At 47.9% G+C, this 25,717-nt stretch overlaps 1 protein-coding gene across 10 annotated transcripts in view; it reads right to left on the bottom strand.

Annotated features, from left to right (window-relative positions):
- The window catches only part of GRIK1 (glutamate ionotropic receptor kainate type subunit 1), a 630,706-nt gene that overhangs the window by 453,879 nt on the left and 151,110 nt on the right, over positions 1 to 25,717 (bottom strand). The window lies entirely within an intron of this gene.

Raw genomic sequence — 25,717 nt, 5'->3', positions numbered from 1 at the left:
TCTCCAAGTCTGTCAGTGTATGCTGCATGTGGGGGCCCTGATCTCCATGTCTGTCAGTGTATGCTGCATGTGGGGGCCCTGATCTCCATGTCTGTCAGTGTATGCTGCATGTGGGGGCCCTGATCTCTATGTCTGTCAGTGTATGCTGCATGTGGGGGCCCTGATCTCCATGATGTCTGTCAGTGTATGCTGCATGTGGGGGCCCTGATCTCCATGTCTGTCAGTGTATGCTGCATGTGGGGCCCTGATCTCCATGTCTGTCAGTGTATGCTGCATGTGGGGGCCCTTGAACTCCATGTCTGTCAGTGTATGCTGCATGTGGGGGCCCTGATCTCCATGTCTGTCAGTGTATGCTGCATGTGGGGCCCAGATCTCCATGTCTGTCAGTGTATGCTGCATGTGGGCCCCTGATCTCCATGTCTGTCAGTGTATGCTGCATGTGGGGGCCCTGATCTCCATGTCTGTCAGTGTATGCTGCATGTGGGGGCCCCTGATCTCCATGTCTGTCGGTGTATGCTGCATGTGGGGGCCCTTGAACTCCATGTCTGTCAGTGTATGCTGCATGTGGGGGCCCTGATCTCCATGTCTGTCAGTGTATGCTGCATGTGGGGGCCCCTGATCTCCATGTCTGTCGGTGTATGCTGCATGTGGGGGCCCTTGAACTCCATGTCTGTCAGTGTATGCTGCATGTGGGGGGCCCTGATCTCCATGTCTGTCAGTGTATGCTGCATGTGGGGGCCCTTGATCTCCATGTCTGTCAGTGTATGCTGCATGTGGGGGCCCCTGATCTCCATGTCTGTCAGTGTATGCTGCATGTGGGGGCCCTGATCTCCATGTCTGTCACTGTATGCTGCATGTGGGGGCCCTGTTCTCCATGTCTGTCAGTGTATGCTGCATGTGGGGCCCTGATCTCCATGTCTGTCAGTGTATGCTGCATGTGGGGCCCTGATCTCCATGTCTGTCAGTGTATGCTGCATGTGGGGCCCTTGAACTCCATGTCTGTCAGTGTATGCTGCATGTGGGGCCCTGATCTCCATGTCTGTCAGTGTATGCTGCATGTGGGGCCCTGATCTCCATGTCTGTCAGTGTATGCTGCATGTGGGGCCCTTGAACTCCATGTCTGTCAGTGTATGCTGCATGTGGGGCCCTGATCTCCATGTCTGTCAGTGTATGCTGCATGTGGGGGCCCTGATCTCCATGTCTGTCACTGTATGCTGCATGTGGGGGCCCTGTTCTCCATGTCTGTCAGTGTATGCTGCATGTGGGGCCCTGATCTCCATGTCTGTCAGTGTATGCTGCATGTGGGGGCCCCTGATCTCCATGTCTGTCACTGTATGCTGCATGTGGGGGCCCTGTTCTCCATGTCTGTCAGTGTATGCTGCATGTGGGGCCCTGATCTCCATGTCTGTCAGTGTATGCTGCATGTGGGGGGCCTGATCTCCATGTCTGTCCGTGTATGCTGCATGTGGGGGCCCTGATCTCCATGTCTGTCAGTGTATGCTGCATGTGTGGGCCCCTGATCTCCATGTCTGCACCTTATGCTGCATGTGGGGGGCCCTGATCTCCATGTCTGTCAGTGTATGCTGTATGTGGGGGCCCTGATCTCCATGTCTGTCAGTGTATGCTGCATGTGGGGGCCCTGATCTCCATGTCTGTCCGTGTATGCTGCATGTGGGGGCCCTGATCTCCATGTCTGTCAGTGTATGCTGCATGTGTGGGCCCCTGATCTCCATGTCTGCACCTTATGCTGCATGTGGGGGGCCCTGATCTCCATGTCTGTCAGTGTATGCTGTATGTGGGGGCCCTGATCTCCATGTCTGTCAGTGTATGCTGCATGTGGGGGGCCCTGATCTCCATGTCTGTCAGTGTATGCTGCATGTGTGGGCCCCTGATCTCCATGTCTGTCAGTGTATGCTGCATGTGTGGGCCCCTGATCTCCATGTCTGCACCTTATGCTGCATGTGGGGGCCCTGATCTCCATGTCTGCACCTTATGCTGCATGTGTGGGCCCCTGATCTCCATGTCTGCACCTTATGCTGCATGTGGGGGCCCTGATCTCCATGTCTGCACCTTATGCTGCATGTGTGGGCCCCTGATCTCCATGTCTGCACCTTATGCTGCATGTGTGGGCCCCTGATCTCCATGTCTGCACCTTATGCTGCATGTGGGGGCCCTGATCTCCATGTCTGCACCTTATGCTGCATGTGGGGGCCCCTGATCTCCATGTCTGCACCTTATGCTGCATGTGGGGGCCCCTGATCTCCATGTCTGCACCTTATGCTGCATGTGGGGCATAGTGCATGCTGCTATTTGGGCACAGAGCTGTGTCTGGGAATCTAATAATGCATAATATGCCGTCCCCTTTATGGGATGGCCACGCCTCTCCTATTGATGACCACACCTACCCAATGGTTGGCCACACCCCCTGAGCAGGCTCCTGTTGCTGCATTTCCCTGATGGGCCCTTAAGGCCCCAGTCCGACACTGCAGTTTGCAGTGCATTCACAGAATCTGCCTGCATTTTATTAGGCACACCCTAAACCAGAGGTTCTCAAACTCGGTCCTCGGGAGCCCACACAGTGCATGTTTTGCAGGTAACCCAGCAGGTGCACAGGTGTATTAATTACTCACTGTTACTCACACATTTTAAAAGGTCCACAGGTGGAGCTAATTATTTCACTTGCGATTCTGTGAGGAGACCTGCAAAACATGCACTGTGTGGGCCCCTGAGGACCGAGTTTGAGAACCTCTGCCCCCATATTCTGCATTCCTCACAGGTACTGTGCTGCCCCCCATGAACTTTATGTAAAAGCAGGCGAGACAGCTCTGATATAGTTGATTGATGTCATAAAATAAACTCTTTGGGGGAGATTCAAATGTTTGAAAAGTCAGTTGGGAGTCTGTTTTTTCCTATCTAATAGACAGGAAATAACAGACACCCAACCGACTTTTCAAACATTTGAATCTCCCCCTTTATGTGACTTTTGCCTGACCATACTATCAGGAGAAGCAGAATACTGGGCCCCCGCTTTGGAGCAATCAGTATGTAATCTGTAGCTCAAATCCCCATTCACTGCAGCCCTAGATATCTCCCTTCCGTGACAGGCCTGAACAGACATCAGTACAATTTATTAAAATAATAATTGAAAAAAAAAAATCTATAAGACTGCAGACAAAAGGTAAAAGAGTAGTAAAGAAAGGAGAAAATCCTATTTGGCATTGAATATACTATGGTGTATTTAGTGCAATTAGAATAAGGAAGAGTAGCCCTGCGGATATCTGCGGCAAGCCATTTACATTCCTCCCGAGGACCTCAGAAGTAAGAGTTTAATTAATACCGCTACAGAGCTAACAATAAATTATTGAAACCGTTAGGAGGAGGTAAACTTAAAGCTCTGTGAATATAATGACTGATCTCAAAGACTTGAAATACATCCTCTGTTTAATGTTAACTGGTGATGGGAGAAGGGCCCTGCAAAATCCGATTGACTCTGTAAATTTATTTATAATTACTAGGAGCTGCGTTGTTTAAGTTTATGGCATTGTCTGAGGAAGAATCTTTACTCGCTCAAGTGCCAAGCCTGAATGGATTGTTGGCTCTCTGCTGGTGTTGCGCTGGCTGGCGAAGCGCTTCCCTTTCAGAAACACTACTGAGTGGCATTTTATTCATCGCATATGATCAATTCTGCCACCCAAGCACGAATGCAATAAGCTGATGCAGATGAATTTAAGAAGCCTCTTTTTGGTGGGCCCGAAAAGTTTAAGCGTTAGGAGTCCTGGCTGATGGTCTTCAATAGCTAGTCATGAATAATTCATTTTTATATCACTCCCACATCATTTAACTTTTATTCTGCTTTGCCGGCACAGATAGGATTGATTTTCACATCACACACTGTAGCATTAATAACACAAGAGGGAGGATATAGAAGGGAGAAGAAGTCGAGAAGTGGAGACGACATTTACTGCTCCGCCTCTTGTTCCAAAAGTTAGATCAAATCTTTTTAATATTAACATCCCAAGAGCAGTTAATGTCTCCCAGCAAACAGAGAAGCCTGTAAAGTCTACCTATTCTTCTGCTCACTAGGGAGAAAGACAACTTATGGCCTGAATGAATACTATTCATGAGCATTCTTGTTCATTGTAATACTTCATTACATGGTTTTCGTTGATAAAAAAATAAAGATTTTAATAATGAAAAAAAAATAGACGATCTAAAACCACCAGCTCAAAGGGCGTTTTAACAGAGCAGGGGGCCCTTGTGTAGACTCCTGCTGGGCCCCCTCCTCTGTATGACACAGTATGCTGGAGTCTACTGTGCATGCGCAGGTCTCTAGAAACATGGCACCGCCCTGTTCCGGAGACCAATTCACTACTGCGCATGAACAGTGGCCATTTTGGAAGAGATTTTTGTTGCGGCTGCATCGTCTGGAAAGGTAAGTATTAAATATGGGTGCAGTGTGTGCGGTGCGGGTCCCCCTGGAACCAAGGGCCCGTGTGCATGGCGCAGATTGCACCCATTATAGAAATACCAATGACCAGCGCCCTGTCATTTGTTCACACATACTGTACAGCAGGGGTGGCCAAACAGTCGATCGCGATCGACTGGTCGATCGCGGACATGCGACCAGTCGATCGCGATCCGCCGCCCATCCACACGAGGTGAGGAGAGCGTAGCTCGCGCCTCTCCTGCCTGTCGCCCTGCCCCTCAGTCTGGTCTCCGGCAGTGACGGCGGAGTGTATAGCTCAAATCAGGTGGCGGTTTGTTAGCCAATCAGAGCTCGCGGACCGGCGCCTGATTTGAGATATACACGCTGCCGTCACCGCCTGAGACCAGACTGAGAGGCAGGGGGGCAGGCAGGAGAAGCGCGCTGCGCTCTCCACACACAGCAAAACGGTGAGCAGTACTATGGGGGCATAACTGCCACTGTGGGCACATTGCACTGTGGGGGCATATCTGCACTGTGGGGGCATATCTGTATCTGGCACTGTGGGGTCATATGTGGCACTGTGGGGGCATATCTAGCACTGTGGGCACATGGCACTGTGGGGACATATCTGTATCTGGCACTGTGGAGTCATATGTGGCACTGTGGGGGCATATCTGGCACTGTGGGCCACGGCACTGTGGGGGCATATCTGTATCTGGCACTGTGGGGGCATATCTAGCACTGTGGGGGCATATCTGTATCTGGCACTGTGGGGGCATATCTGGCACTGTGGGCACATGGCACTGTGGGGGCATATCTGTATCTGGCACTGTGGGGTCATATGTGGCACTGTGGGGGAATATCTGGCACTGTGGGGACATATCTGTATCTGGCACTGTGGAGTCATATGTGGCACTGTGGGGGCATATCTGGCACTGTGGGCCACGGCACTGTGGGGGCATATCTGTATCTGGCACTGTGGGGGCATATCTGGCACTGTGGGCACATGGCACTGTGGGGGCATATCTGTATCTGGCACTGTGGGGGCATATCTAGCACTGTGGGCACATGGCACTGTGGGGGCATATCTATACCTGGCACTGTGGGGTCATATGTGGCACTGTGGGGGCATATCTGGCACTGTTGGGGCATATCTGGCACTGTGGGGGCATATCTGTATCTGGCACTGTGGGGTCATATGTGGCACTGTGGGGGCATATCTAGCACTGTGGGCACATGGCACTGTGGGGGCATATGTGTATCTGGCACTGTGGGGGCATGTGTGGCACTGTGGGGGCATAACTGGCACTGTGGGGCATATGTGTATCTGGCACTGTGGGGGCATATGTTTTTGAGGTTTTTACCTGTGGGGGCCAATGTGTTATTTCGTGCGAGACAGTCATTACACTCTGTGCAGCAAGGCTACGTCCCTTTTTTGTTATACCACGCCCACTTTATTGTTATGCCACGTCCCCTTTTTGGGGAGCGTATCCCGCCTAGGTAGATCACAAAAGCTTTTCAGCTTTCAAAGTAGATCACCGACTCCAAAAGTCTGGCCACCCCTGCTATACAGTATAGTGGCTTTTGTTAGCTATGTCTAAATTACATTGATGAAGCCATTTGTAAAAGCAAAGGATTCTGGGAAACGGCAACAATGACTCCATGTAAGTCATAAATTCATGTAATCTGATCATTTTTGATCCTGAATAATTTCCTGGCTCATTTTCTCAATTATAATGCAAACATACTACAACATGATTACTAATAAATATAACCTCACGCCTCTCAATCAGCCTGATTTCAGTGGGACAGTCCCTATTTAATTGAGGGGGTAAATGTAATAGGGTGCGAGAAGCTGGAGGTCTGGGATTTCATCTGAGAATGGCCATATTTTTAAAGCGGCAATCATTTACAATGTAAAACAGACTAAATCCTGGACCGACAGCGTCTCCCACCCTATTACATTTGCCCCCAGGTTTTTGTCTCACGCTGACGTTAAAGTCTAAATTATGCCCATTTGCCCAGGACTCGGGTGGCATGACCCATTCAAGCTGACCAACATTGCAGAGCAGCAAACGAGTGGCAGCCCCCCGCCCCCAACTCGAGAGTGGTCAAGGACTTTCAAAAATTGGAAAAAATGTCCCTCGTTATTAGTGGGTAATTAGTACCCACTTTCCCACCTCCTCTTGTTGCCACTGGCTACACACACCTGACACTGGTGCATGTAGCATGGGAAGGGTAATAGGAGGGTGACTAGAGACCTGTTACCTCTGTGACACACACTCCTGCGGTCCTGATCAGCTTATATAGAAGCATTGGTCCATTTGCCATATGCCAGTTTATTTTTTGCATACATTTTCAGACCTAATAACTTGGGGGGTAATACAGACCTGATCACTAGGAAGCGATTTTTGCAGCCCTGCGATCAGATAGTCGCCATCTACAGGGGGAGTGTATTTTTGCTGTGCTAGTGTGCGATCGCATGTGTAGCATAGCTGTACAATCTGATTTTATGCAGTCTCAGTGCAGCCCAGGACTTACTCAGCCGCTGCAATCACATCAGCCTGTCCGGGATTTGACGTTAGACACCCTTCCTGCAAACGCTTGGACGCGCCTGCGTTTTTCCAGACACTCCTTGAAAACGGTCAGTTACCACCCACCAACGCCCTCTTCCTGTCAATCTCCTTGCGATCGCCCGTGCGAATGGATCCTTCACACCATCCCGTCACTGACCGGTGATCCCTGTTGCTGTGGTCCGTCGTGCCTGTGCATTGCGGTGCATACGCATGCGCAGTTCAGACCTGATCGCCCGCTGTGCGAAAATGCACAGCAGCAATCAGATCTGAATTACCCCCTTGGTTCCATTGTAAAAATGAAAGCAACAATGTCATTGGATACAAGTCCAAACAAAACAATTGAAAGCTACAATATAATTGGATGCAAGTCTAGAATATGGCAACTACTGCTGCTGCCAGAAGATACCCCTTTTACACTGCCACCATGTAACACGGGTTATTGCACATGATCGTACAAAACCTGTGTTGCTGTTTGGTGTAAAAGGGCCCAGTTGGAATAATCGAGTGACCCGATATTCCAACTCAGGTGGCCTGCAGGGTTGAACACGGGTTCAATTTGGCAAGCCGTGCTGTGTAAACGGTAGCCAGGTCGCATCGACCCCGCTCCCATCCATACTCTATGTACGGGCGGTGCTTGGAGATCATGTGATCTTCAAGCGCCGCCCCCCGCCGCGTCACCGCTGACGTCACTAACCAGGCAATATGCACCCGTGTCGGGCTCCCGGGTGCAACCCGCTACATTTGGTATAATTGAGGTATTAGTTAGGCTCTTGGATCTAGTAAATGTAACAAGCGAGCTCAGTATAATTTCTCCTTGCAGAAGCAGGATGCGCACAAAGAGGGTTCTTCAGGTTTGTCAGCAAACAAAAAAGTTACCAATTGGACAAAACCATGGCCCTCATTCCGAGTTGTTCGCTCGGTATTTTTCATCGCATCGCAGTGAAAATCCGCTTAGTACGCATGCGCAATGTTCGCACTGCGACTGCGCCAAGTAACTTTACTATGAAGAAAGTATTTTTACTCACGGCTTTTTCTTCGCTCCGGCGATCGTAATGTGATTGACAGGAAATGGGTGTTACTGGGCGGATACACGGCGTTTCAGGGGCGTGTGGCTGAAAACGCTACCGTTTCCGGAAAAAACGCAGGAGTGGCCGGGGAAACGGTGGGAGTGCCTGGGCGAACGCTGGGTGTGTTTGTGACGTCAACCAGGAACGACAAGCACTGAAATGATCGCACAGGCAGAGTAAGTCTGGAGCTACTCTGAAACTGCTAACTCGTTTGTAATCGCAATATTGCGCGTACGTCGGTCGCAATTTTAAGAAGCTAAGATTCACTCCCAGTAGGCGGCGGCTTAGCGTGTGTAACTCTGCTACATTCGCCTTGCGAGCGAACAACTCGGAATGAGGGCCCATGTGCACTGCAGGTGGGGCAGATATAACGTGCAGAGAGAGTTAGATTTGGGTGGGTTATGTTGTTTCTGTGCAGGGTAAATACTGGCTGCTTTATGTTTACACTGTAATCTAGATTTCAGTTTGAACACACCCCACCCAAATCTAACTCTCTCTGCACATGTTACATCTGGCCCGCCCCCACCTGTAGTGCAACATGGTCTTGCCGAATTGCTAATTTTTTTTTTTGCTTGCTAACAAACCTGAATAAGGCCCAAAGTCTTATGCAAGTGACCTGTAGTGGCCTCCCCCACCACTTACTGAGAAACTCACAATTAATTGTTTCACAACTCAAGAACCATATGAGAAAAGGACTTTGTCACCGCCTGACATACCCTGCACAGTATGTTCAGCTTGCCTGCTTCCCTGTAACATTGTTATTGTGTTTCCCCAACAATATCTTCAAGATTTACACTCTTCTATGTTATATGATGGGACAGCTGTTATTTACCAGTAAACCCTTATGTTGCAATATCTATCAATTATTCATGTTTCATTTAGCTAATTAGCAGCCTGGTGGACTCCTCTCTTATTGACAGCTGTCATTATTAACATTGCAGTCTACAAATACATGCCTGCCACAGGACCAAATCTAATTGCACATACACCCGTGCATGTGTGTACATGACCAGAGACAAATGTTCACATACACATGCCTGACAGAGACACAAGTACAGACATACAGAATAAGAGACAGACACATAGACATACAAAATAACGTACAGAGATTGACACAAACGCATACCCAAGTACAGACATACAGATGCGGGAGGGAGAGAAACACACTTGTACAGACATAAAGAAGACACACACACACACACACACACACAAGTACAGACATACAGATGCGGGAGGGAGAGAAACACACATGTACAGACATATAGAAGAGAGACACACACACACACACACACACACACACACGTACAGACATACAGATGCAGGAGAGAGAGAAACACACATTTACAGACATATAGAAGAGAGACACACACACACACACACACACACGTACAGACATACAGATGCGGGAGGGAGAGAAACACACATGTACAGACATATAGAAGAGAGAGACACACACACACATGTACAGATGTGCAGAAAAGAGACAGACACAGACACACACACACACACACACACACACACACGTACAGACATATAGAAGAGAGAGACACACACACACACACACACACACACACACACACACACACGTGTACAGACATACAGAATAAGAGACACACACACACAAGTACAGACATACAGAAGTGAGAGAGAGACACACACATGTACAAACAGTATTGAGACACACAAATACAGACATACAGAATAAGAGACACACACACAAGTACAGACATACAGAATAAGAGAGACACACACACACACACACACACGTACGTACGTACGTACGTACGTACGTACGTACGTACGTACGTACGTACAGACATACAGAAGCAAGAGAGAGACACACACACATGTACAGACATACAGAAGAGACACACACACACACACACACACACACACACACACACACAGACATACAAAAGATAGACACACACATACATGTACAGAAATACAGGAGAGAGAGAAACACACACACATGTACAGACATACAGAAGAGAGAGGGAAACACACACACACACACACACACACACACACACACACACACACACGTACAGACATAAGAGAGAGACACAAGTCAGACATACAGAAGAGAGAGAGAGAGACAAACACATGTGCACACAGGATAACAGACAGACACAAGTGCAGACATACAGAATAATAGACACACACAAGTACGAACACAGGACCCACAGAATAACAAACACATGCACAATCAGAAACATACACACACATACACAAACACACACACACACACGCATAGACACACGTACACACGCACGCATAGATGTACAGCATGTATTAACAGGCACACAATTACATACATACACACACAGAAGCAGACACACACACACACACACACACACACACACACGTACAGGCATACTGCCCACACTTGGATAAAGAGTGTCAATCACATAACACAAGTTCCCACATGAGGTGCAGCTACTGGAAAACTACTGCTGGAGTCATGGGGTGCAGGCCAGTCATTCATATGAATATATATAAAAGGTTTAGTCCTGGCCATGCACACAGCATACATCAGTCAGTAAGGGAGTGAGGGATATATAGTGTCGGAGACAGGACACCTCATGTGTCGTGATTGGCTGATTATATATAATAATACTGGGGAGAATTCCTTCCCTGCTGATATCCCATTGTTACAGTCGCCTTTCCCCGAGCTGGCGGGTCTGCTGACATATGAAGAAAATAAATCATCTGAAACTAGGAGCAGAGACGAGTTACATTACTCCTGCACTCCGTAGTGTTGCGCTGTATATGACCAGCCTCACATCCATATACCGCGGACTCATGAGTAAGATCACAGGAAGATGCTAACACAGCAAAGACAAGGCTACAATGTATAACATAAATGCATTCATATTGGTGATGTTTACAGACATTCTATTCTAACCCATCTTTTCCAATATTTTCCATATTAATTTTATACTTCTGAATTACGGGAAATTATTCATTTATACTTTTCGGTTCTTATCTCCCTAAAAAATAAGATTTTACTTACCGGTGAATCTATTTCTCGTAGTCCGTAGAGGATGCTGGGACTCCGTAAGGACCATGGGGAATAGACGGGCTCCGCAGGAGATAGGACACTTTAAGAAAGCATTGGACTCTGTGTGTGTGTGCACTGGCTCCTCCCTCTATGCCCCTCCTCCAGACCTCAGTTAGGGAAACTGTGCCCAGGGGAGATGGACAGTACGAGGAAGGATTTTTGTAAATCTAAGGGCGAGATCCATACCAGCCACACCAATCACACCGTATAACTTGTGATAAACTTACCCAGTTAACAGTATGAACAACAACATAGCCACGGTTCCACCGAAAAACTATAACATAACCCTTATGTAAGCAATAACTATATACAAGTCTTGCAGAAGAAGTCCGCACTTGGGACGGGCGCCCAGCATCCTCTATGGACTACGAGAAATAGATGTACTGGTAAGTAAAATCTTATTTTCTCTAACGTCCTTGAGGATGCTTGGACTCCGAAAGGACCATGGGGATTATACCAAAGCTCCCAAACGGGCGGGAGAGTGCGGATGACTCTGCAGCACCGATTGAGCAAACAGGAGGTCTTCCTCAGCCAGGGTATCAAACTTATAGAACTTTGCAAAGGTGTTTGTCCCCGACCAAGTAGCTGCTCGGCACAACTGTAATGCCGAGACCCCTCGGGCAGCCGCCCAAGAAGAGCCCACTTTCCTAGTGGAGTGGGCCTTAACCGATTTCGGTAACGGCAATCCTGCCGTAGAATGCGCCTGCTGAATCGTTGAGACCACTTTTGGCAGAAAGTGAGGGCGAGTCCTCAACTCTGCCCTATCCACGTGAAAAACCAAGTATGGGCTTTTATGTGATAAAGCCGCCAATTCGGAAACACGTCTTGCCGAAGCTAACGCCAAAAACATGACCACTTTCCACGTGAGGTATTTCAACTCCACAGTTTTGAGTGGTTCAAACCAAGGTGACTTGAGGAAACGTAACACCACGTTAAGATTCCAAGGCGCCACCGGAGGCACAAAGGGAGGCTGAATATGCAGCACTCCCTTCACAAAGGTCTGTACTTCAGGAATAGAGGCCAATTCTCTTTGAAAGAAAATGGATAAGGCCGAAATCTGGACCTTTATGGACCCTAATTTTAGGCCCAAAGTCACTCCTGTTTGAAGGAAGTGAAGTAGACGGCCCAAATGGAACTCCTCCGTAGGAGCAGCTCTGGCCTCACACCAAGAAACATATTTCCGCCATATACGGTGATAATGTTTTAACGTCACGTCTTTCCTATCCTTGATCAGGGTAGGAATGACTTCCTCCGGAATCCCTTTTTCCGCTAGGATCCGGCGTTCAACCGCCATGCCGTGAAACGCAGCTGCGGTAAGTCTTGGAACAGACAGGGCCCCTGCCGCAGCAGGTCCTGCCTTAGAGGAAGAGGCCACGGATCCCCTGCGAGCAACTCTTGCAGCTCCGGATACCAAGTCCTCCGTGGCCAATCCGGAACAATGAGTATTGTTCTGACCCTGCTTCTTCGTATTATTCTCAACACCTTGGGTATGAGAGGAAGAGGAGGAAACACATAGACCGATCTGAACACCCAAGGTGTCACCAGAGCATCTACCGCTACCGCCTGAGGGTCCCTTGACCTGGCGCAATACCGCTTTAGCTTTTTGTTGAGATGGGATGCCATCATGTCGATTTGAGGCAGTCCCCAACGATCCGTGATCTGTCCACCCCCGGGATGAACACCGCTGACAGCGCGCTTACATGGCCTTCCGCCCAGCGTAGAATCCTGGTCGCTTCTGCCATGGCCATTCTGCTCCTTGTTCCGCCTTGGCGGTTTATATGAGCCACTGCCGTGACATTGTCTGACTGAATCAGAACCGGTTTTCTCCGAAGCAATTCCTCCGCTTGACGCAGGGCGTTGTATATAGCCCTCAACTCCAGGACGTTGATGTGGAGACAAGACTCTAGGCTTGACCAGAGACCTTGGAAATTTCTTCCCAGTGTCACTGCTCCCCAGCCTCGGAGGCTTGTGTCCGTGGTCACCAGGACCCAGTCCTGAATGCCGAACCTGCGACCTTCTAGTAGGTGAGCACTGTTCAGCCACCACAGGAGAGATACCCTGGTCCTGGGAGACAGGGTGATCCTTTGATGCATTTGTAAATGGGATCCGGACCACTTGTCCAAGAGGTCCCATTGAAAAGTCCTTGCGTGGAACCTGCCGAAAGGGATGGCCTCGTAGGAAGCCACCATCTTCCCCAGGACCTGTGTGCAATGATGCACTGAAACCTTTTTTGGTTTTAATAGGTTCCTGACCATGGCTATGAGTTCCTGAACCTTTTCAATCGGAAGAAAAACCTTTTTCTGGTCTGTGTCTAGAATCAGCCCCAAAAAGGTTAGACGCGTTGTAGGGATTAGCTGGGACTTCGGTATATTGAGAATCCAGCCGTGTATCTGCAACGTCTTCATGGACAGAGACACGCGAGGATTCAAGTCTTCGAATTCCAGCCTGTATCCCTGAGAAACAATCTCTAATGCCCAGGGATCCAAGTCCAAGATGCGAGTGAACCCAGACGTGGCTGAAAAACCGGAGACGAGCCCCCACCAGATCTGCCTCCCCTCGGAAAGCCCCAGCGTCATGCAGTGGACTTTGCAGACGCAGGGGAGGACTTCTGCTCTTGGGAACTAGCTGTGTGCAGCTTTTTTCCCCTGCCTTTCCCACTGGCAACAAAGGATGATCCACGTACCTTCTTATTTTTATTGGAACGAAAGGACTGCATTTGATAATGAGGTGCCTTTTTTGTATGCTGCGGGGGGACATAAGGTAAGAAATTTGACTTACCAGCCGTAGCCGTAGAGACAAGATCCGAGAGGCCGTCTCCAAACAACTCCACCCCTTTGTAAGGCAAGGACTCCATATGCCGCTTTGAATCGGCATCTCCCGTCCACTGTCGGGTCCACAAGAGCCGCCTAGCAGAAATAGACATAGCATTTATTCTGGAGCTTAAATAAACAAATGTCTCTATGAGCATCCCTCATATACAAGGCAGCATCTCTGATATGCTCTATGGTCATTTGAATGGCGTCCCTATCTAAGGTGTCAATTTACGTAGATAAGGAATCTGCCCATGCCACAACCGCACTACAAACCCAGGCCGACGCCATAGCCGGTCGAGCAATAGTACCGGAATGATTGTAAATGTGCTTTAAGGTAATTTCCTGCCTGCGATCAGCAGGTTCCTTGAGGGAAGCCGTATCCTGAGAAGGCAGTGCCACCTTTTTGGACAAACGTGTCAGCGCCTTGTCAACTTTTGGCGAAGATTCCCAGCGTATCCTATCATTTGTGGAAAAGGATACGCCATGAGAATCCTTTTGGGAACTTGTGGTCTCCTATCCGGAGATTTCCAAGCCTTTTCGCACAAGTCACTTAATTCAAATGAGGATGGAAAAGTGACTTCAGGCTTTTTCCCTTTATACATGTGTACCCTCGTGTCAGGGACAGGGGGTTCCTCAGTAATATGCAAAACCTCTTTAATGGCAATAATCATGTACCGTATACCCTTAGCCACCTTCGGCTGTAATTTTGCATCTTCATAGACGACACTAGAGTCAGTATCTGTGTCGGTATCTGTGTCATCGATCTGGGATATGGTGCGCTTCTGAGACCCCAAAGGACCTGGCGCCCCATGGACAGGCATGGACTGGCTACCTGACTGATCCCTAGCTTCTGCCTTGTCTAATCTTTTATGTGTGTAAGCAGGGGAGAGTCCGGGGAGCTTCCTCTCAGCAGTGCTGTGGAGAGAAAATAGCGCTGGTGAGTGCTGAGGGAGAAGCCCCGCCCCCTCGGCGGCGGGCTTCTGTCCCGCTCAAACTTAGTAAAATATGGCGGGGGCTCTTTTATATACATGTACAGAGCCCACCTGTACATGTATATAGTCTTTTTGCCATGCAGAGGTTTATATTGCTGCCCAGGGCGCCCCCCCCCCCCCCCCCCCCTGCGCCCTGCACCCTTACAGTGACCGGAGTATGTGAGGTGCATGGGAGCAATGACGCACAGCTGTGCGTTACGTCAGTAAAGCTGAAGGCATCTGCCGCCTGACGACTTCTGTCTTCTGTACTTCTATCTCTGTGAGGAGAACGGCGGCGCGGCTCCGTGGGGGGGACGCCCAGTAAGAACCTGCGTTCACCCCCTCTGGAGCTAATGGTGTCCAGTAGCCGAGGAAGCAGAGCCTATCTTTGACAAGAAGGTCTGCTCCTCTCTCCTCAGTCCCTCGATGCAGGGAGCCTGTTGCCAGCAGTGCTCCCTGTGAAAAAGTAGTAAAAGGTAGAAAAAAAAAATCCAAACAAAAATGCTTCTAGGCAGAGAACTCTGGAGAGCTCTCTGCAGTGCACCCATCTTGCTCTGGGCACAGTGTAAAACTGAGGTCTGGAGGAGGGGCTTAGAGGGAGGAGCCAGTGCACACCCAGAGTCGAAAGCTTTCTTAAAGTGCCCTATCTCCTGCGGAGCCCGTCTATTCCCCATGGTCCTTACGGAGTCCCAGCATCCTCAAGGACGTTAGAGAAAGCTGTTTTGTCTGCCTTCATTGCTGCCTTATATTATTCACGGCAATATAGCATCTATCTAATTACAAGTGTCACTTTCTATGTTTAAATGCTCTTATTTCGTTAGTCATAGTATGCCTTGCTAGGAGAGATCTCCCTGTGCTGTCTCTGTCCGGCACTAAGACCCTGTAGGGCCTGAGGTGCGACCTCTGACCTTGTGCGCTACTTCACATGTGCGGCCATACTGGGAGAGCCTGGTATGCTGGAAGGACCAGCCCCTGAGGACCAGCCCCTGAGAACCTCTAAAGTTACTCGTGTAAGATGGCGTTACATAAGCCAGTGAGCCCCTGTGAGTCCCACTGCACCACTACCCCAATTCCGCTGCATGTATAGAGCCAGTGTGCATACTCCACTGCTATCACTGTATATACAGACACAGGAGTGTGCCCCACCTCTCACACACCACCTGCACTCCCTTATACATTCCAGGCTGGATCTGGAACATGCACTGTATAAGTGCTGTGCACCGCTTATACTTACAGTACCTGCTGCATTAAACCTAAGACCTTGTTCAGATATCTATTGTGTGGATTGACCTCCATCACATACCACTGCCAACAATAACAATAGCTATAGGATCTGCAAAGTTAGGGAGATACTGAGTGCATGTGCTCCTTCATTGTGCTTATTCGCCTGTATGCAGAGATTTACACATCTTATGGCGCCCTCTATCTGTACACGTGGTGCGCTACTCATCATCAGGGTGTACCTGCACTACACTATACTAGGTGCAAAAGATGTCTGACAATGGTGTACTTATGCTCACGCCTAACTCTGTATAGCCCGCATTTGAAGTCTATGCCCTCACCGAGCTCTGTCTACATGAGAACCAAAGTCCAGTTACACCGCTACACGTGGGAACACAAACGCTTGGATCCAGAGCATACGCAGTGCAAAAAACAGACAGGACGTGTGGCACCAACAGCCCTACGTTCAACTGAGCATCATCCTTACCTGCCGATTCAAGTAGCCGCGAATTGGACACAAATTGCGCTGTAACTTTTTGCTATTCAATTAGAAATACACGTCAGCGCAGATCTCATTGGGAGTTAATACAGATTTTAATTTGAAGCTCCAAAGTAGGTGAAGAGTAGGGAAAAACCCTTATTTCAAAGCAAAAATGTTGGGATGCCACTCCAGATGATTAACCAAAAAAACGCTAAGTAAATCTCAGGGGTTTTTTTATGAGTGAATTAGTTGTAATTATTCAAAATGATTTTAGTTATATATATATATATATATATATATATATTTTTTTTTTTATATTTGGGGAAAAAACCCCCCCCCCAAACATCGGAACATCGGTCACCAACATAGGAACATCGCGACCATCGGAAAAAGCAGCAGAGAGAAGTTTGACAGCAGCAACAAACACTCTCTATCTGACAGGTCGCATCCTGTGCGTCCAGGTCAGATAAGACACTTGCTGGTATGGTCGCATCTGACGCGACCATGCCAGGCAAGTTGTTAATACTGTATTTAGAGGATTTTACTAAAAGCAGAAAATGGGTGTAGTGATTTGGGGCGTGTATGTTATATTTATGGGAAATGGGTGCAATGATGTGGGGCATGTATGTTGGGCGTCGTATTCATGGAAAATTGGTGTAATGATTTGGGGCGTATACAGTATGACACTTATTTACTGAAATGCACTTGCTGGTGATTATTATCCATCATTTATAGAAGTAACAAAAGCTCAACAATGTGACACCATTTAGCTGCCCCCAATGTTTTGCTTATGGTAACTAACAGCCTCCTACACTGGCCAGGTAACTTATTTGCCACTTATTTGGGGGCTCACTATTTCATGTAGCTCACATAGGTCGCACACTGCAGGATTAACGAGCAACATTCATGGCTTGCCATTTCCAATCAAATTGCAAAGGAATCAGGTGCGCACTTCATTAAAATATCCCACAAAATGCACGTAATGTGTTAGCCCGTGGTCACAGAGCATGGAACCCATGGCTAATTGAATCATCCCCTTTGTATGCCTACGAATGTGCTTTTATTGTAAGAAATGTCAATGAAACCAAGCCTTACAGTACTGTGATGCTCCAATAACACAGATACAGGCTTGGGAAGGATGCGGCCGCAGTGGGATTGACAGCAACGGGCATCCGCAGGGCGGCGGTGCAGTGTTGGGGGTGCAGGGCGGGTCGGGCCAAACGGGGGTGGGCCGCGACTATTTTCCGGGCGGCTGCATGATGTCATACGCAGCTGATCCAATTAAAAAAATGGAGGCCAACCACCTGACAGCGCAGCCACACTGCGCTGTCAGGGGTCAACCTTAGTTGGATGCATCCGCGCACCGGGAGGCGGCCCATCACACATGCTGGCCAGCCTTGCCCTGTGCTGGGCGGCCTCCAGGATATGAGGAGATGAACGCAGATCTGGCTACATATACAGCGATCTGCGTCCATCTCTGAATCAGGTCCTAAGGTTGACCCCTGGCTGTGCTGTCAGGCGATCGGTCACCATTTTTTAAGTCGGATCAGCTGCATGTGATGTCACGCTGCCGCTTGTTCGTCCCACCCAATGCTGCATCACTGCCACGCGAACACCCGCCGCTGTCAATAACACTGTGGTCGCATCCTTCCTGGATGCAGCCGCAATGTGTAAGGTTGCACGCGTGCACTGCGGCCAATGCACGTGCGGCCATGTCCATCTCTGCAACAGCCCCTAAGACCAGACTGTGAGATTGATTACCCCTTGAATTGGATTTTGTGGTTTACATTAAAAAAAATAAAAACTGTGAATTATTGCTTATCAGTGTACTGTCACAAGGACAAATGCTGTGGGCTGCAGACGTAGATCTCAGGACCAGCTGCTTCTCCCATGTGCAGCTTTACGTGGCTCGCTCATAAGTTACTAGCCCAAAGCATCATTTTGTGTAAATCCCTGAAGGAAAAATGGCAAATACTGTTTACAAAGATATTTTGTGATCAAAGGGCCTAATTCAAGGTTGATTGAAAAACAAAATTTTCCTCTAATGGGCAAAACCATGTGCACTGCAGGAGGGGCAGATATAATATATGTACAGAGAGAGTTAGATTTGGGTGGATTATATTGTTTCTGTGCAGGGTAAATACTGGCTGCTTTATTTTTATACTGCAATTTAGATTTCAGTTTGAACACACCCCACCCAAATCTAACACTCTCTGCACATGTTACATCTGACCCACCTGCACTGCACGTGGTTTTGCCCATTAGAGGAAAATGTTGTTTTGCAATCATCCTTAAATTAGGCCCAATGTATACAATATAAAATATACATGACAACATTAGATGGCACTACTGTCTATGTAAAATGAATTCCGCTGAGCAATAATAGATCGACATGAGCGAAGCCACGGACAAACGCTAGTTATTATATAAGTGGGAGATACTGGACTAGCTATGTAAAATGAAATTCTGTACTATTTAGTTATTTCAATGTATAATTATTAAAAAGCTCATTACCAAATAATTTGGCTTCCATATGTGGGGAGTGCAGTCGTACAGTAATTTCAATGTCACTGTACGTATATGTCAGTCACAAACTAGTTCAATGGATCTGGAGCTAACACAACATACATTATACAAAAATATCTTCGTAAAAATGGTTTTGACATTGGCACCTTTCTAAAGCCACAGCAGCTAGCACATGAATGATTAGCATAGTGCACACATCAGGCATATATAGTTCTCTGTAATTACTTGTGTTCCGGGTGTCTGTACTGTAATTACTCGTAATAGATGTCACCAGCTACTGATGGCATACACTGAGGCCCGACACTCACGTGGTTGTCACTATTATGCTTCAGAAAGCTCTCCACACCCAAACTGGTTGTACAAATAATATTTTTAAAGCTGCACTACCACATACAGCGGTGACCATGTATACAAGGGCTACAGAATGGAGGTGTGAGGGTGGACAAATGGGCAAGGCCGAATGCAAAATAAGGGACATCACCATGACAGCATGATAATTACCAGCCAGCCAGCCAGCGGGTCACACAGACGGCTAGAAATCATAGGTATTAAAATTATATTTCCATTTTCCTCACAAAATGCTGCCAGTAATCCTTATATAATTAGGGAAACATGGTGGCTGACAGTATAGTGCAGTGATGGCTAACCTTGACACTCCAGCTGTTGTTGAACTACCTCCCTTTCTGAAAGAAAAGCTGGCAAGGCCGATTTGAAAAATCGGTGAGGGGGCACGTCTTGAAACTCTAATTTGTACCCTTGGGTTACTATTTCTAATATCCAAGGATCCAGGTCCGAGTGAACCCAGACCTGACTGAAGAGTTTGCGACGTGCCCCCACCGGTGTGGACTCCCGCAGAGGAGCCCCAGCGTAATGTGGTGGATATGGTAGAAGCCGGAGAGGACTTCTGCTCTTGGGAACTTGCCACAGCCTGTGACCTTTTTCCCTTTCCTCTTCCTCTCGCCGTCCTTTCTTGTATTTATTGGGCCGAAAGGACTGCATCTGATAGTGGGGCGTTTTCTTTTGTTGTGCAGGAACATAAGGTAAAAATGATGACTTACCCGCGGTAGCCGTAGATACCAGGTCAGTGAGGCCGTCACCAAACAAGACACTACCGTTAAACGGTAGAGACTCCATAGTCTTCTTAGAGTCAGCATCAGCATCCACAATGCCCTCCTAGCCGAGACTGCCATGGCATTGGCCCTTGATCCCAAAAGGCCAATATCCCTTGCAGCTTCTTTTAAGTATGCTGTCGCATCCTTGATATGACCCAGAGTCAAAAGCACGCTATCCCTGTCTAGGGTATCTACCTCAGATGACAAGTTATCTGCACACTTTTCAACAGCGCTACTCACCCATGCCGAAGCAACGGCAGGCCTGAGTAGCGAACCTGTAGTGACATAAATGGATTTTAGTGTATTTTCCTGCTTACGATCCGCAAGATCCTTTAGGGCTGCCGTGTCAGGAGACGAAAGCGCCACCTTTTTGGACAGACGCGATAGAGCTTTGTCCACCGTGGGGATTGACTCCCACTTTTCCCTGTCCCCAGAGGGAAACGGATATGCCACTGGAATTCTTTTGGGAACCTGTACCTTCTTGTCAGGATTTTCCCAAGCCTTTTCAAAAAGAGCGTTCAGTTCATGAGAGGGAGGAAACGTTACCTCAGGTTTCTTTCCTTTAAACATACAGACCCTTGTATCAGGAACAGCAGGGTCCTCCGTGATATGTAACACTTCTTTTATCGCCACAATCATGTACTGAATGCTTTTAGCCAGTTTAGGATTCAATCTGGCATCACTATAGTCGACACTGGAATCAGAGTCCGTGTCGGTATCTGTATCTGCTATCTGGGTAAATGCACGTTTCTGTGACCCCAAAGGGGCCTGAGTTTGTGACAATGCATCCTCCATGGATTTCCTCCATGTCTGGTTCTTAGACTCAGATTTATCTAATCTCTTAGTCAACCGAGCCACATTTGCATTCAAAACACTCAACATATTTACCCAATCAGCCGTTGGCGGTGCCGACACGGTCACTCCCACAGCCTTTTCCGTCCCCACTCCAGCCTCCTCCTGGGAAGAGCACTCAGCCTCAGACATGTCGACACACGCGTACCGACACCCACAACCACACTGGGGCTATAGGGGACAGACCCACAGAGGGAGTTCTGCCAGCTCACAACCCAGCGCCTATCCCGGTTCTGAAGCGAGTAATATACTGCCCAGACCTGTTAGCGCTTTTAATTTCAATAAAATAGCACCAAATCACTTGTCCCCCCCCCCCCCCCGTTTTGCACCGTTACTTGTACAGTAGTGTGGGAGGCCAGGCTCAGCGTCTCTGCAGCTTCTGTGAAGAGAAAATGGCGCTGGTCAGAGCTGTGAGGGCTAAGCCACGCCCCCTTCATGGTGCGCTTCAGTCCCGCTTATTTTAACATATTTATACTGGTGGGGGTCTTTATTTAGTGCCCAGGCACTGTATACACTTGTGCCAGTCGCTAATGAGGATTTATGCTGCCCAGGGCGCCCCCCCCCCCCCCTGCACCCTGCACCCTGCAGTGCCGTTTTGTATGTGGGAGCATGGCGCGCAGCGCGGCCACTACACGGTACCTCAAAAGCCGTCACTGAAATCTTCTGCCATCACTGAAGTCTTCTGATCTTCTTCTACTCACCCGGCTTCTGACTTCTGGCTATACAAGGGGGTTGACGGATCGGCTCCGGGAACGAGCATCTAGGCGTACCTAGCAATCAGACCCTCTGGAGCTAATGGTGTCCAGTAGCCTAAGAAGCAGAGCCCTGAAACTCACAGAAGTAGGTCTGCTTCTCTCCCCTCAGACGCACGATGCAGGGAGCCTGTTGCCAGCAGGTCTCCCTGAAAATAAGAAACCTAACAAAAGTCTTTTTTCTGAGAAACTCTGGAGAGCTCCTCAGTGTGCATCCAGTCTCACTGGGCACAGAATCTAACTGGAGTCTGGAGGAGGGGCATAGAGGGAGGAGCCAGTTCACACCCCTTTTAAAGTCTTAAAGTGCCCATGTCTCCTGCGGATCCCGTCTATACCCCATGGTTCTTGAAGCATCCCCAGCATCCTCTAAGACATATGAGAAATGACAGTTAGGAACGGATAGGCTGGTACTTTATCTCCATCCACTTTGGGGTGTATTCAATAAGAGTTGGATACATTCCGACATGCATTTGTCGGAATGGATCTGACAACCCCTATTCATGAACGGCTAAATCTGACTGTCGGATTTGGCTGTTCCTGGTGTTGGCAGCGGGGGGGGGGGGGGATGTGTGCGTCGGCGGGGGTTAATGTGTGTGGTGACGGTGGGAGCTGGCGGGGTCGGCGGGGGGTTAATGTGTGCAGCGGCAGGGGGATCTGGTGGCAGCGGGGGGAGTTGTCTGCGGCGGAGGGGTGGCGCTGCATAGAGTAAGGAGCCTGGCTGGGGGGACGACCAGCTCAATCCGACTTTTTTTAAAGTTGGATTGAGATTGTCAGAAATGGGGCCAAAACCTGTCTGATTTGGCCCCGTTTCCTACAGCAGCAGGCGGATCGGCGGGTATTCCGCCAATCCACCTGCTTCTGACAGCATTCCGACAAGCCGGATTTACCGACTTGTCGGAAAAAATGTGCCCGTATTGAATAGGTCAGAACCCCTTCAGACCTATTCCAGTCGGACACTGCTGTCTTTCCGACAAGACGGCAGTTTCCGACTCTTATTGAATACACCCCTCTAACTCCATCCAAGGCTTAGTAAATAGAGCCCTTTGGGTGAGATTTATTAAGCTTGGCAAGAGATAGTGTGCTAAATACTCAGGATTAGAATAGCTAGCACATACAGTAGAAACATAGAATTTAATTTGTGTCAGGAGCCAATTAGCCTACCTGTATATTTTTGTAATACGGGATATCCAGAGGAAACCCACACACGCACGGGGAGAATATACAAACTCCGCACAGTTAGGGCCATGGTGGGAATTGAACCTACAGTATGACCGCAGTGCTGGGAGGCAGTAGTGCTAACCGTTACACCATCTGTACTGCCCTGTGGTACCCTGGGTTGGTGGTTCAGGGCCAATTCAAATTATTTATGTTCAATCTAATAGACAAAACCAGTGCTGGTGGCTTCCAATCATAAAATATGTGGACAAACAGAAGTGAATCCTGTCCCTCCTCACATAACTGAGCCTAAGGATGACATATAAACACAATTAACTTAATTTAAGATTTTTTTATAAATTCCTCAATAAGAAATGTTTGGCCTAGGGGTTCCGTGAAAACATTCTGATACTCTAGGGCGCCGTGACTCGAAAATATTTGGGAACCACTGTGCTAGTACATTAAGGGGTACATTTATTAAGCAGTGATAAGAGCGGAGAAGTGAGCCAGTGGAGAAGTTGCCCATGGCAACCAATCAGCCCTGAAGTAACAGCTATAATTTGCATACTATAAAATGATACAGAGCTGCTGATTGGTTGATGGGGAAATTTCTCCACTGGCTCACTTCTCCATTCTTATCACTGCTTAGTAAATGTACCCCTAAGATGTATATTTTAAAAAAAAAATCATGTAGCAAGTCCTTGGAGAGCCAAATAGGGCTATTTGAGTGTACGTGTATGTGGACTCATCTGTAGCACGATAGGCTCTTGATCATTTTCAGCCCCAGTCCCATGTGGACCTTAATCTGGCCCTCACAATGAGAAGCCAAAATGCACGTGATTGCGGATTCTCTTTGGCACCCTTGCTTACCCCCAACTAACACATTACACTGTCCCAGCTCTCAGCCGGCCCGTAATACTAACAATGGGCCACAAAGCACTCAAACTGTAGCTATAACTCCATGAAACTTGTTTGTGTCTGCTGTATATCCAACCACCTGAACATGACTACTGTATCTGAATATGATAATTTAACAGAACAGCACCCCTAGTGGTCAAACTACTGTAATACAGGAAATCATGTTTTCTTATAATTATTGCACCATGAAATTATTTAATGCTCCGGTGAAATGGGAATAACATTGCTTTTCTTAAAAGAAAAAAAAAATAATTAATTCAATACATATATTTATTTCCAAATAATACATTCATCATTATCATCAAAACAACCCTAATAAGTGTCTAGTTTTCTCAACAGTGGGTGCTCCGTGGCAAGAGAATACAAAGGCGGACAGGTATGAACTTGCAGAGACCCCAGAATGACTGATCAGCTCTGTGTATTTCTCTAATTACTTTTGGCACAGGCCAATAATCGTGTGCTGTCTGCAGTCTGTTTCGGGCAAATAAAATATTTTGCAACAGTAATCCCTAGAAATCCCAGACTGGCAGTAAATTGTAATGCCGCCTGAGCTTTCCGGCAGCAGGTACTGTATATGCACTAGTCACAGGACGGTTGTCTACAGTTCACACCAGAATTAGAGAGATACTTCTACATTAAACAGAAAACCTGGAAGGCACCTTATTTAATTGATGGTGTGATAACAGTGTAAAGGTCTCTTAACCTCTTATAATGAGTTGGAAAGGTGTAAAAGTCTCACACACACTATATAATGACATCACTCTGGGAGGTAAGCAAGGATAATAACCGTGCCAGACTCTGAGTGTCCCTGTCACAGTCAAATCAAGGATTACATCTCGCTCGCAGAGCAGTCAGACGATTCTTAATCCTGCAATATAAATATGAAGCTTATAGGTTACTCTAAGGGCACTTGGCCCCTCTCGGACTGTTTGACATAACGCCAGGTTTTGAAAGGTTAGGATATTTGCAGATCATCATCACCTGATAATAGCTGGGGGGGGGGGAAATAACAAGCAGACCATCTCCTGCCCCCTGGGTCATCTTTCAGAGATAATGCTTGGGGAAAGAAGAGCAAGTAATAAAAAACACATAGAGAGTACTGATGCTTCTGGGTTATATGAGATAAGGAGCAAGGCACTGCATTCAATCTCCCCGGATAAAATGAGACTATTTGCTATCCACATAATGTACAGGAGTTCTAATGATGTTTTCGGTGGCTGGAACTCAGAAGAGGTTAAAGTTAACTTTGATGATAAAGGTCATTCACTAACCATAAAAGAAGAAAACTGCAGCATAATTTCTTTTTTGAGACATGACAGCATTTGGGGGATATGTGTTGACATAAATGGTTAAACGCTACAATCGGTCTCTTAACTCGGTGTTATTATGCATGACTCATCAACCACAATTAAAAGAAAGAAAGTACACACTGTATGCTATAATTTGTTATTAATACATCCCACAGCACTCTTTACCCATTTATTTGCACAAAACCAATGGGAAGGTTCTCTTCAAAGACCAGCTAATTACTGAGAACAGTTGCTCAGTACCTGTTGCCGGAAGGAGCTGCTGCAGCAATGCATCTGAATGTATAGCGCATACAGGGCGACTCTAGAGTACCTTGGCGTCACTTCCGCAATGCTTAAGGGTCTCAGGAGGGGCTCTGTGTGCGCTGCGCATTCAGAAGCAGCAGCATCCTCCTCCAGAGTCCAGGAAATTAGCAGGAGCCTGTCACAAAAGATATGGAGGGATCTATTCTGCATACTGGGGGATCTGTGTGGCA

Source organism: Pseudophryne corroboree, chromosome 2 (genome assembly GCF_028390025.1).
Source record: "Pseudophryne corroboree isolate aPseCor3 chromosome 2, aPseCor3.hap2, whole genome shotgun sequence".
Classification (NCBI taxonomy): Eukaryota; Metazoa; Chordata; class Amphibia; order Anura; family Myobatrachidae; genus Pseudophryne; species Pseudophryne corroboree.
Note: the sequence above shows the minus strand (reverse complement) of the source record. Positions and strands in the feature narration are given on the sequence as shown.